This window comes from Sinohyriopsis cumingii, chromosome 1 (assembly GCF_028554795.1).
Source record: "Sinohyriopsis cumingii isolate HCF-2022 chromosome 1, ASM2855479v2, whole genome shotgun sequence".
In the NCBI taxonomy this organism is placed as follows: Eukaryota; Metazoa; Mollusca; class Bivalvia; order Unionida; family Unionidae; genus Sinohyriopsis; species Sinohyriopsis cumingii.
Genome location: NC_142961.1, coordinates 123,708,343 through 123,723,767, shown reverse-complemented (window position 1 = coordinate 123,723,767; position 15,425 = coordinate 123,708,343).

Sequence of the window (15,425 nt, the reverse complement as noted above, 5' to 3'; positions counted from 1 at the left end):
CGTCATCAAGTATTATTATGTTATAATACCCTTCCGACCAATCGTCTGTATCCTATATGGATTACGTACAAAGACACCTTGCTCTCCATCGTCTACAGTTATTAATCCTTGTTGATGGCTTGTACTTGTGGTAAGAGGAAAACACTTATACATTTTTAGGTCAACACATATATCCGAACAAGAACAGTAAGCCTTATACGGGCTCTTGTTTGCACAAAGCATTGTAAAATTTTCAAAAATTTACTTTAGCTGGGGAAATCATAGGCAAAAAAAAATGTATTGTATTTGAAAATCATAAATTTGGAATTGATATTTTACATTATTTTAACATCACGTCATGCCCACGTGTTCATGAAATCACAGTTGGCTATAAAATAGTCATTATGTCAAAAGTTATTTTTTAAACAATTGACATGGGCCACGTGTAAACAACCAATTTCATATTTTTTAATGTTACGTGTACAAAATATATTACTATATCTAGTTGGTTGTCATATGTGGACAGTGAAAAAGAGAGAATATTTAACTACATCAGCGTTCAAGTATGACCTATATTTAACTTGATATTTCTGCTCCAGTGAATGCATACCTTGACTGGGACATAAGAAATACATTCGTATGAAATATCCAGCGTTGTAGATGAATAATTAGTGACGGACAAGTATTTTCAACGATACGTTTATTGATTATTTTATACAACAATTACTACATTATTTTTGGTTATGTTATCAAAGTATAAAGGAAAAGATTGTATAAGAGCCGATATCGGCTGCACGTTAACGTCAAATGACAGTGATTGTAGGAGCTCTTTTTATGTTATATAGCAATGACTATATATCTCTGAAACAGATATACATATCACATAATAAAACACTGTAATATTTTGCAACATCTATACATAGTCAAGGTCAAGATTCTACAAAACAAGCAGCGCAATGGACACCTAGGCAAATTTCAGACCGAAAGAAAAAACGAAGCTAAATTATATTGTAGGCTTATAAATTCAACTACACCGTGTCATCAACGAGCCGTTTCTTTCCTCTTTTTCTTAGAAACCCCAAGATTTAAACGTCGACTGTCAATGTGGAGGATTCCTTACTTTCATATTTTTTCGGATCGTATTTTGGGACACACATTAACGAAACGCTGAATTTTGGGATGAGAGTAGCTTAAGATAAAAGAGGCGTTTGATGGAAATAAGTAGAACCACAAGATGACTACAAATGCCTGATAGACATGGAATGGTGGTAGACAAAACCATTACTTGAATCTTACCCTTAACTTAATCATTTTAAATAGCATATAACGATTAGTTTGTTGTGTAGATTATATTTTACCTCTCATTAAATTCACAATTTTCAACACAGATAAACATCACCAAAACACAAAAGTAATAATGTGAATCACGGATAAGTTACGATTGTACTAAATTCAGCATTGAACAAGTTTAAAATTCAAAAATTCAAAATGTGTTAACATCATTATTTATATGCTTCCAATTTGATGAATTACAGCATATATATATATGTATATATATATATATATATATATATATATATATATATATATATATATATATATATATATATATATATATATATCCGCTGAAAAGGAGTAAACAAAAGATGTGATATCGATTTCTAGCTGACTTTTGGAGACATGTAATTGATTACATTAGTGTTTTAGGAACATTCTGTCGGTGGGTGGTGGGTAGGTATTATAATTGCACATTTGTCAATTGCGTAATAGTTGTAAGCAAAGACATGTATGAATCACTTCTTCTTTTTCTTTAACTTTTTCTCTAGAAAAAGAAAAGTTAAGAAAAACGTTTTCCACAGAGAAACATTTGCTCTACAAACCAAAATCATTTTTGACACATATACTTCAAACATACGTTAATGAGGAGTAAATGAAAAGCAAGTGATTATAGTGACATGATATTCTGACCTAATCAACTGAAGTGACCAGGTTTAATGGTGATAGATACTAGCCTCGCGGATATATACCACTGCTCGCGACTTATTAAAAGGGCTTCCCAGCAATATAATAGTTTTCACAAGCAGCCAAAAACTAAAATTATGTGCTAAGGAATGGTTTCAGAAATATGACATGTGGAAGATGTGCCTATTCTGCTATTTTGCTAGCCGCGGTGTGTTATTCCATCCCCTAAGGAGGTGTACCAAGCTGACCAATTGTCGCTACCGCACGAAAATGTTGGGCGATACAAGGGCAAGTAAGACGACGACCGTGGATGTTGTAGCCAGTAACTACAAGGTGGCACACCATCTAACCACAACGGATGTTTCCAACGTCGCAGGTTCATAGGCGCGTAACTACAAATGCGGCCTATATAGCTGCGAAACCTGTTGCAGACTGACCCAGGCCGGGAGTTTATGGATGCCATGTCTCACATATGATCCCGAATGAGGAACTCCGGTACAGAGCGGGCGCAAACACCATCGCTGAGACCATTGCAACTCGTCGATGGAGATGGCTTGGACACGTCTGCAGAATGCCCCTTGACTCACTACCAAGGGTGGCACTGAGATGGACTCCATAGGGGAAAAGGAACCGTGGCAGACCCAAAGAGACCTGGCGCCGTACCGTGGGGTGAGAACTCAAGACCAGAGGCCTTACCCTGCAGACCGCCCCCATAACAGCAGCCGACAGACCAAAATGGTGCTCCCTTGCTGTCGCCTCAAGCACCAGACGGCGCAGAGAGGATTGATTGATTGAAAGATGTCTCACATATTGCACAAGCACAAGGCGCAGGTTATGCAGACCATTGCAGTTTATCTTCTTGATATTTGTATATATATAAAAAATCAACATTCATATTCTCTTGAATGCAGTTTTTTTTTGTCACAACTTTGATCACAATAAAATCTAATCCGATTTAGTGCACATCGTATCGAGATTGTTGCCTTCATGTTAAACTCACTGAAAATATCTACATCTCCCTGAAAGTTGTTGAGTTTCTCAAAATGTTGCTCTGCTGCATCATTAGTGATATTGAAAGAATTTAAAATTATTTGGGTTGTTATTTCTAAGGTCTCAGCTGTAGCATTTAATGCAGAAATAAGATTCTATTATATTAAAACGTGGTTCAGCTGTAAGGTATGTAATGATTTCGATGAAACAGCACACTAGTAGGGAAATTGGTCCTGCTATGATGGTGTTCTTTAACGTTTTTATGCACTTGTAATGTGTATGTGCGTATGCGTGTGTGTGATTTGGATTCTTAAGGTATCTTTAATAATGTATCAGTCATATCGCCGCGATGTCTGAAGTGTGGCAGTTTATATCGATGTCTATCACTGAGGCATTATGCCGCAGACGTGTAGCAATCATGTCCCCACCCCTGTCATGTTATCCTGAACCCAGACCAACCAGTCCTAGCACTAACCTCTTAATGATGTGCGCCAAGTGAGGTATTATTATTATACGTCTTTCATATAACTCGGCAAGGTTCGAACCCTCGATATCCCACATATAAGGGGGACGCTCTAACCTCCTAGGCCACCAGAGCGTTCAAGTTGTAAGGAAAATAGTTAGCAATAAGTTGTAATGAAACAAACAGTATTTGAATTAATCAATCAGTTATTATTGTTGACATTTGCTGTACGCACGAATTTAACTATAGCTGAGATCTGACCTTTCCATCAAGTTTCTAAAGATGTTGTTTTGTCTCTAGTTATTTGTATACTGGATTGAAATACACTTCATGGAATGGTTATTTCTAATCGTATGCAACAATTTTGTTTCCGCAAAGAATATCACCGTATGAAATTTGCTGTTTAACGAAGGTTAAAATATTTTTCCTTTTACTGTCCTTACCACCTAGATATGTTTCCGTTTAATCTTTTAATCCGTTTTGCTCAATTCGAATTTTCAGCAACTCTTATAGTCATAAAATTTTCTTATTCTTCTTTTAAAAATATTTCGATGTCATTTTTTAATTCATTCTCTCTTTCTACGGTTTTACGTATCCTCGCTGAAACATATTTGTAATTGTATTTCTCCTTATTAATAATGCCAGAATGATCTTATACTATAGTGCTACAGCTGTACTATTAAAAATATCTTCCGACATGAAAAAGAAATTCAGTCTCTCCAGGACTATTGTTTCAGATTTCCCTTTGCCAAGTATATTTCCTTTAATCTTCGTGCAAACTTATCTATATTAGTTTGAGAGTCCTTCTTTCAGTTATATGTAAAACTGTTTTCTTCATTAGGAATTTTAAGGTGACAATATTTGTATAATTCTGTTTAACACCAGATTACAATCGCAGTAGATAACATAATACTCATTTTAAAAGTCTTGTACTTTTTAAACCAAATTTTCTTAATATTGCAGACAACCATTTCTTAGCCATTAAAATTTGACCAGTAACTACATCTATTTACTTCCAATGTAAAATAATTGACTTCAGTGACTCGTGTATGCGATTCATCTTAAATTCAAAATACTATTAAAATGAATTTTCTATTCCTCTTCTGTTACATCTATTAAAACTGAAAATAAATTATTTTCTCACTTCTACCAGTAAGTAAAGTCGACACTTTTTTGTATCTCCCCATGATTGACAATTTTGCGATAAAATATTTACAGCATCATCAATATAAAATAATTTCTCTTAAATAGATCCACCTTGACGCACAGACATGCAATGCTTTATTTATTATTGCATATTTGGCTCACTGTCAATTTTACCAAATAGACACAAATACGCACAAAAACTATTGTTTGCAATATATCTGAAAAAATAATAAAGGAAAAAATGGCGAAAGATAACATTGCTAAAATACGTAAAGACGATATAAAAAATTTGAATAAATCTCATAGTACTAAATGATTACAGAAATGTCATCCCAAATGAGAAAATGAATTTCGGAAGTATATCAACTATTAATTTTAACGGTTAGAACACGATGCATATAATTTGTACTTTATTCCACAAAATAAATTCTATTACTTTTTTACAAGCTTTGACACCACTTAAGAAGAGAAAGTTGTATCAAACTAAAATGTGTCTATGTGTATTTAGTTTCTACAATATTTCTATGCTGATCATAGATTAAGTTTGCAACGCAAAGGCTCGAAGAATTTGCTTTTGTCTCAGTTATATTATAATATTCTGATGCACCAAAAAGGAAAACATTAATTAATCTACACAAAACGACAAAAGTCCGCCGCCGCCGCCGAAAGTATTTTATTTAAAATTAAAACTTTCAAATGGAACATAACAGTAGCATGGATACAATGTAAAACAAAATCGAACAACAATGCATTTGACATTTTCGGATGACATCAATACATTTAAAGAAGATAACTAATATGAATCAATAGAACACCATAAGTTGACACTCATACAACACAGTATAGTAATTGAGTATTGATTGTCACCAGCTAAGAGCTCTCGAAAATAACAAATTCGGATAATATTTTCCAAAACATTCCAAAATAAGTAAAAATGTAAGTTTATAACTATACTAGACTGCCTAGACGCTCTATTTCTAAATTGATTCTCTCTTATAAAACAAAGTCTCAATATTCATATTTCAGGACATTATTTCGTCGAATATTTATCAAGTAGATTACAAATTTCAGACTTTGGAACTTGATACATCATGTGATTTTAGTAATGACAAGTTAATAGCTGGACTTGAAAAACAAAAGAATCTCACAAGTATTCTCCCATATTTGGTTTATAGTTTATGCTAGACTCTAGTAAGTAGCGAAAATTCAATTTATGCTGCCAAATTAAGCAACATTTGAGCAATCCGCGCTCTTAGTGCATGCATATCCAGGATATTTGTTTAACTGTAAATGAACTTAAGGCGAATGATCATTGTTTTATCACATCATGCATTACATTATGCTCAAATAGACACCAGTCTGTACGAAGTACTTGCCATGTGATCTGCAAAAATCTTAAAATATACCGTAGCACAAATGAACGTGCTGCACGCATTTTAATGAATTTATAATAATTGAGATTTCTTTATACATACTTCATTCCAAAGCATACATGAAAAATTTGTAGAAGCAAACTTATTCAAAAACTGAAAGGATAGCGCGATTTAAATTTAAGTACATTTCTGTGCGCATATTGAAACTAAAACAACTAAAGGCTATTACTGGAAACAAACCTTTGCATGGTAATAGACATCGATTTCTTGCAAGGTACACTGCAAAACAAATCCAATAAACCCCCACACAATATGTATATCTAGAATTCCGAATAGTACAAACAAGTTTTTACGATCTGGTGCGCAAGTAAAATATGAAATAATTGTTCTACCAAAACGTGATATACAACTTCCAATATTTGTGAACAAAAATTTGTCAAAAATTACAAGTATTTTAAATCCCGATTATTCTCCGTATGCTTTAGATTGATACATTAAAACAACAATTTTCTTAGGGCTAAAAATCATCATGCATGCTAAATGACTGTTGATCAATAGACAGATCAATGAGCAAGTGATTCTCCTAAAAAATGATGGCCCAGAATCTTAACATTTTTTGTTATATTACAGGTTTTTTTAAAGCATTAACACACTAATAATTTCTGACAAAGTTTATAAGACTTTGTATCACTAGGTATAATGCACAAGACCGGTAAGGTCTGGAACTATTTCAGGGTCACCATAACATTTAATAATCTATGTTGAAATTAGAACACAAACATATCCTTCGGACTTGAATGATAAGATTTCGCGAGGACTAACTAGCTAGCTAAGAATCCAGAAAAATATTAACCCTGTATGATAATCAGGTAACAAAATTATTCTTCAGTAATTTCAGCTGTTACCAGTCCTGCAAGACCTAACTAGATTATATTTCATGGTCCAGAATAAAACCCACATCCCGGAGAATTTAATAATTCCAACAAGTATGTAAGTGAATCAACAGCACGTTAGGGAGATGCGATGACAACATTTGTCATGCCTTTCTGATAAAGACATGTAGGTCCATAAGTCCTTTTTAATAGACCTATTTGAAAGCACATAATACCATCCCTTCAATGTCAGAAATTTAATCACGTACACAAAGCGAGGACTCACCCAAAAGTAAATTATTCAGATTTAAGTTCAGTTCATCTACTCTAACGTGCACGATTCTAACACCACTTGTCTTAACAATCAAAAGTTATCAATTATACACTTTAGGTTAAAAAAGATCTCTTCAAATTGCCTATGCATGCACAAAATGCCACTATTTCATTGACATACTCAACTCCATTTAACAAACACGGATTTTATGTTGTCAACGTAACATATATTAAATTGTTCCGTTCCGTGGGCGCCCCCTCTGGATTTCACCTGTGAACATGTTTTAGTCTCCATTCGTCACACTTAATAGGTGACCGTTACTTGTTTGCCCACCCGTACCCCTCACCGAAAATAAGTCTGGGGGCGATCCAGTTTCCTTCGTAAAATGGAGATTAGGTCTATATTAGTGACATAAATGGCTTTATAAAATTGTTCTAAATTTCATGGTACTAGGGAATGCATCTAACCGACCTCCAAATTCTTGTTTCATGATCATCTAACGAACACAACAATGAATTATTCCACTGTCAAAGGATGTAAAGTAAGGAATTATTCCATATATGTTATACCTACCTGGGTGCTGAAGAACATTACAGAACATCAAATTTGTGCAGTCACATGTCAAAGGATGATCCCCTCAAAAACTTATTCGGGTCAGCTATGACTTGCAACCAAACACCACTGTTTCCAACTTACATCACCGGAATTAAGCTATTAATAAACTCAGTTTCTAATGTAATACATAAATCATAGACTCCAGCTTATTGTTAGTATCAATTCCACTCTAAATGTTATGTACGTGTACACAACAGCAGACCAGGTTCAAAGCTGAAATTGTTATATCTAAATATTTACTAAGTTGAACATGAATCTATTTACAACAAGAACATTCACATGGGATTGCTCACGTTTGAACTCTTCACATCACTTATTATATAGAACTTATGTAAATTAACCCATTTTATTAAATTAAATAAAACCTAATGCAGACTATATTAAATATAATGGCACAAGCAAATACATGCTTTAAGAAATCTAATAGCAGTGCTAAATGAAATTTGCCTGACGAATTGGGAATTTAAGATGAATTCCGAATCATCTGATGAAACGAACTCGTGATAGTAGAAAAGAAAAACGTCAGCAATCACATACTTTGGGGAAAGATTAACTGTGAAATTCTATTCATGCTTGACAATGTATTTAACTTTTCAATTACATACACAAAAATAGAGAAAGCTAACTTATTATCCCATATAATCTTCTCATCATTTATTATATGCAAATTATACAACTTAACCCATCTTACTAAATAAGGTTCAAGCTCGTCTGAGGTATCACGACATATCCACCATGTTTGCCCTGGCCATACTGTAACTTGGAACGCACTAAAAATCCTCGATATAGATCAAGCTTGGCTCAAACATGGGGTAGGAATCGATTTTCATTCGTGCGCACAAACCGACGCTGAACAGGGACGGGTCGTAATACAGTATTACAACCTGCCACATATCTGGGATAATCTATTAACATCGCTCACATATCCATCGAGCGATGTTGACTGTCAGTAGAGATCACATCAGGCTGCTGATGAAGTCCTTTGCTTCGGTTTATCTTTCTTAATATTTTGTGTATGTAATTGAAAAGTTAAATGCGTTGTCAAACTATAACATACCTCTACAACTGAAAGATTATTCTCATGAGGAAAATCGCTATCTGATAAAACATCAATACAATATAACTATACTGAAAATTAGTACTCCTTAATTGTAAAACACTCGGTAAATTAGCTTCTACTGTCGGCATGAGTAAAACAATGGCGCAATTGATCGACAGAACAAAGCACATATCATGAGTAATGCCATTCGCGGCGACGGTACCCATACTATGCTTACATAAAATACAATACAGTTATAACTTTGTCGACACAATTCCATGAAAAACTTGTCTCTTTCTACTGCGCAAAGTAGACAATGTTACACATGCTCCAGCAATAAGAACTGTTTGCTGGAAACATTGATATTATTGCGAATACCAATTTATAACTAATGAACCGAATTTTTTATTCTTCTGAAGGCGTTATATTTTAATCTGAACTTGTAACAATTATGCGAGGATTAAAGCTACTGTGAGGTGTACTTGATTCTATGGAACTGGTAGGTTTGTCATTCGACTCAGTCTCTGTTTCTGGCTTTTTAGGATATTCAAATCTGTCTGCAATATTATCGTGTTGCAAATGTAACAAACCGATAGGTGTATCATTATAATCTGTCGCAATTGTCGGGAAGGGGCGTAATGATTGTTGAACAGGCTTCTGATCTGTCAGATAGTTATCTGAACTAACAGCTGGTTCAGGTTCTGCCGAAAGCGAAAACTCGGAAGACTTGTAGGAGCTGCCTGGAGAAACATAATCTGACGTACTGGAGCCTCGGAGATTCTTGACAGATGGCTTTAAAAATGTGGCCTGTCTTGACCTTGGATCGTCAACATTTAACATTGTTGACTTGTAAGAGCTGCCTGGAGAAACATAATCTGATGTACTGGAGCCTCGGAGATCCTTGCTAGATGGCTTTAAAAATGTGATCTGTATTGACCTTGGATCGTCAACATATAATGTTGTTTGCATCCGTTTCTCTGTTCCCGGCTTTCTAGGACATTCTAACGTTTCGGCATATTTATCGTGATGCAAATGTAATGAACTGGTAGGTTTGTCATTAGAATCTGTCGAAATCGTCGGGACGAGGTGTAATGATTGTATATCAGGCTTCTGATCTGTCAGATGGTTATTTGAACTAACAGTTGGTTCAGGTTCTGTGGAATAGGAAAACTCGGTTGACCTGTAGGAGCTGCCTGGAGAAACATAGTCTGACGTACTGGATCCTCGGAGATCCTTGCTAGATGGCCTTAAAAATGTGGCCTGTCTTGACCTTGGATCGTCAACATTTAACATTGTTGACTTGTAAGAGCTGCCTGAAGAAACATAATCTGACGTACTGGAGCCTCGGAGATCCTTGCTAGATGGCTTTAAAAATGTGATCTGTATTGACCTTGGATCGTCAACATATAATGTTGTTTGCATCCGTTTCTCTGTTCCCGGCTTTCTAGGACATTCTAACTTTTCGGCATATTTATCGTGATGCAAATGTAATGAACTGGTAGGTTTGTCATTAGAATCTGTCGAAATCGTCGGGACGAGGTGTAATGATTGTATATCAGGCTTCTGATCTGTCAGATGGTTATTTGAACTCACAGTTGGTTCAGGTTCTGTGGAATAGGAAAACTCGGTTGACCTGTAGGAGCTGCCTGGAGAAACATAGTCTGACGTACTGGATCCTCGGAGATCCTTGCTAGATGGCTTTAAAAATGTGATCTGTCTTGACCTTGGATCGTCAACATTTAACATTGTTTGCATCTCTTTCTCTGTGTCTGGCTTTTGCGGACATTCCAACCTTTCTGTAAGTGTATCGTTTTGCAAATTTATTGAACTTGTAGGTTTGTCATTATAATCTGTCGAACTTTCCGAGTATATAGGTTGCAGACCAGGTTTCTGATATGTCAGATAGTTATGTGTACTCACATCAGGGTTAGGTTCTGCCGAAAGCGAAAACTCGGTAGACCTGTAGAAGCTGCCTGGAGAATCATCATCTGACGTGTTGGGGCCGCTGAGATGCAAACACGGTGTTTGCTTTAAAAGTGTGGCCTGTATTGCCGTATGTTCGTCAACATTTAACAATGTATTTGTCTTATCCCCCATTTCTGATTTTATAGAATAATCTGGAATAAATATATCAATGCTTTTATAATAACATGCATTATTATACATATAGTATTTTTTCCAAATATTTTAAAGAGCAAAAGATGCAAAATGTTGCATTAGCATTGAGAAATTATTCTAAAATAAAGCAGTATCTTAACGTAATTTGAAGACATCAACAGCCTTTCTCAGATGAAGTCATTTTACATCACTTGTTTCAAATAAGTACTAGTCCTTCATTTGACTATGCAGTATTATGAGACAATGACGTGTAAATATCTTCGGTTAGCGTTTGAAAAAGTTAGCAAAACGGTTACCAATCCAGGTAGCAATTAACAGAATGTATGCGCGCTGCAAGTCGAAACAAATAACAATTAAACATCTTAATATCTAAAAGAAATCTATTGAAACTGACAAGGAAATAAATAAAATAGTGTTAAGTCTTACTGGTGAGATCCTGTATGGTGAAAGAAAATTCGTTCTTGTAGAACACGAAGCCATCATTATCCGAAGATTTGTTTTTCTGTATTTCTAGTTGATCAAAATATATATCGCCATCTGAAATAATGCGGATTCAGATCGTTAATAGAACAGATGTACAAGTTAGAAAGAGTAGAGTTTTCTATTTAGCTCATACATCATACCCATTAAACTAATAAAACCTATACAAACACGGACTAAATTAAGAGACTAGCATCCTTTTCTTATCTGATCAGTAATATATAGTTTGTTTGTTCACGGCCAGCGTAAGCTTTCTATTTATCAATAATGTATGGCAAATGGGTTTAAGCACGACTAACGCACTATCAAAGAGAGTTACGAAGCATTTAAAGTGTACGATTATTTTAAAGCTTATTAAACATAAAATAATGATTATAACTGTTTTATATGTAATCGTCAATAACAATATTAATTAAGGTTTTCTTTTTTAGATTATCAATTTCGTAATTTTCATTGTATTGTCATACATAAAAGAGCACAATTCAAGTTGATTATATTTTTTCAACAAAAAAACTCCAAACATTTCTAAGAACGACTAATGCTCAACCCATTTGATCCTCGTAACGCGACTATAATATTTAGCTGATTTGTGATACAGAAAAGTTCGTCGCACGCAATTTAAGTAAACCGTGCTTGTGATCTAGATATTCTAGCGATTTCCGCTATCGTGAACTTCTCAATTTGTGCACTAGTATAAGCAAAGCGCTCCAAACCGTGTAAATCAGTAACAAGGTTCAGTGTTGAAGTATAACAGCTATTTGTCAGGATTATTAAGGCACTTTTACATTTAATTTGTAAGAACAACAAACTTTTATTCAGTTATCGTTAATTTCTCATCATAAAAGTTTAGCATTGTATATAATACAAGCCGTTGATATATGAATTAAAGATAGCTCAGCGATGACCTAATTTTGTCATGCCCTTGTCTATTTTTACCGTTAGCTATTTCTTACCATTGCAAATTATTATTTATTGCACTAAATAATGTTAAAATAGATATAGTATACATTTACTTCATCCAAGAACAGCATGTATATTTTGACACTGAAATCGCCATATAATGTAATTAAAAAGTTTACACTGATAACTGTTTGATTATAGCAACATAGTTTCGTACAGAAGAAGGGAAACTCCTACTTTTCTCGTTGTAAATGGGTGATTGTAAAATATTATAGTATTAACTTAAACTGACTTATTATATTTTCAGAAGAAATTGTGCTCTTGAGCCACGCCTACAGTGACACTTGCTCATAAATTGCACTCGTTTTTAATGAACACATGGTCGTAACGGACACTATCATGAATGGCAACATGACTGACGTAAAAGGAAATTACTTTATTGACCTTCGATTGAACTGATAACAAATATACCGAATATTAATTTGTATTTCCATGAAAATACAAAAAAATAAAGTTTGATCTTTTTCTCCATCATACTGACATACAACATTATTTGATTTTCTTCCACGCATCATATATAATGGCATCAAAGCCAGCTATGTTTTAGAATATTTCTTGAGTTCAACGTAAAATGGACAATGTCGGTAAAGGAGCTAACGTGTACTTGTTGGTATGTCTGAATGGGATAAAAGTTTGGAAATATCATGATTGGTTAAAAAATAACATAGAAGGGAATACAAAAAATGTTGACTTGATGTTAAACTTAAAGGTATACTTAAATATTTAAGAAAGATTTATATATAAGATTCTATGTACATATCATCGAAATACGCAGTATTACTCTCCGTGGTTAAAACCGTACAATATGAGGAAGAAATAAAGTACGAATTTGATGTGAACATATATATAGCCATATTTGTTTTACAAGTTGATGATCTCATAGTTTAGCAAGATCCATCTACAAAAATTCGACTAGAACAGAGCACGGAATTTTGGAAAAAAAAGTTTGATTTGAAACTAAATATTCTCTATATAATGTAGTCGCATAAAAACAATACAAGCGATGACCATAATTGACATAAATATGAAAGTATTGATACGATTGTTATTATTTATAAAAAATTACTAAAATATAAAAATACTTGTTGTATATGTATTTAGGCATGTTGATATCCCACAAAGACAAAATTTCAGGCTCTATGTATACTCTTGAGGTTTACCATAATCGAAAATACAAAAGATTTAAGAACTCTTTACTCTGATTTCGATAGTCTAATTACGTACACAAATATGAATCAAATTGTAAAAGAAAATAGAAAGAATATCAAATACATTGAGTGGAAAGAATGCTTGGCTCAGCAATCTACCTAAATTACACAAGCAATCAATAACAGATTTATATACAAAAATAAATTGGGTATAAAACTAGCATTGGAGTTTGGTGAGATTTTGGTACATGGTACACATATCAGGTTTTCAAAAATGCTGTCATAACTATTGTCGATAAATGCATATTTAACATTTCATCATATTATTTATAACTCTTATTAACAAAAACGAACTAATGAGATTATTGACGGCTGAAATAAATTCAGTGATCTTAACGTAACTACGAATTCAGAATGTAATTCCAATGCTAGATTGATTTGTGGAACATACAAGTAAAATCAAGAGTACTATTAGATGCTACGAGTGTAAAATTCAAAACGAGTTGAACATATAAAGACTTGAAATATAAAATACCGTTGGTGTAAAGAGAATGAAAACATTATGAAATCAAACTAATATTATAGATGGGGAAATATTTTGAATTGAGGGGAAAAAATGAAGAGAAATTACACGTGAATATATCAAGACTGTAGCAAAGAGTGTATATTATCTGATTCAGCAATGTTAAACTCTGAAATAAGAAAATGAGCCGGACCTTTAATATGACTAACAACTAGATCAAAAATGATAAAAGATAGCAAAGACAACACATGCAAAACACTCTGATTCATTCAATATGAAATTAAATGAGCATGAATTTACCGAACGTGAGCCAGATTTAAATGAATTGTTTTCAGTGAAGCAGAACAATACTAAATGACCAAATGACAGAATTATTTTAAAATTTATTCCGATAAAATTTTTAGTTAGATTTGTCATTAACATTTAAACAATTAATGCTATCAGAAACAGTTGAAACAGTAATCGTGTCACTCACTAAAGAACGAACACAGAAGAAATCCTTTTAAAACACTAAACATTGGTCATATGCAAACAGTATATTATATGCATTAGATTCAAAATTTGGACAGGCATATTATTAATATCAGCCTATTAGGACCCAATTTTTTAATAAGTGGGATGGGGCCTATTACTTTTACCGTTTATAATGAATACCATTAGCTCTGATTTCCAAACAAAATCATGGGAAGAATAATTTTTCAATCTCTTTTAGGGCTGAATTCATTTTCAAAACTAAATCCCTACAATCCCCCACTCGAAAAATAAACGTAAAATCATGTATATAATTAATAGAATGGGTATAAGCAAAATAGTATGCTTCATTAACGTTAAAATAATGATAACAAATGCTTTCCTATGCCTTATAATTAATTCACCTATCCGTAAATGTTTATGAGGTTGATAGGTGAACGAAGTGAGTGATTGGTGTGAGATACTACATCGGCATGTTACAATTGAAAACAAAAAGAAACTCATGTCGTAATCTTGATTTTATTTAATGAAGATAAGTATTATTTTATTGTCGGATTTATTTATAGAACGTAATATAATGTTAGATGAATGAAAACAGAGCTAAAAGGTATCTTGTAAAATGTCTAAATCATTTTAAATATCAATTACCCCCTAAGCAAAAGTAAGAGGTTATATACACAGGCAAACTGTTCAAATGGCATAATGTCTAAAATTAGTTCTCTTGAAAAATTTGAAACTATCATAACAAGTTAAAGTTTCTTTTGTAATTTTATTGTTATTTATAAAGTAGTAATGATCAGTTCAATTATACATTAAAACAGCAAGACATATTCCATCAGGATGCTGAATCTATATTAGAGTAGTTCACAAAGAGACAAACCGAGAGTTTACAGGGGAAAATAATGCCTTGAAATGTTTTATGGATTTTAGTAAGATACATCAGACAGAATGGAAAGTGCTATTACTGGATCCTCTAGAAGAATGCTTAATTATATAGTAGGCAGAATTAATA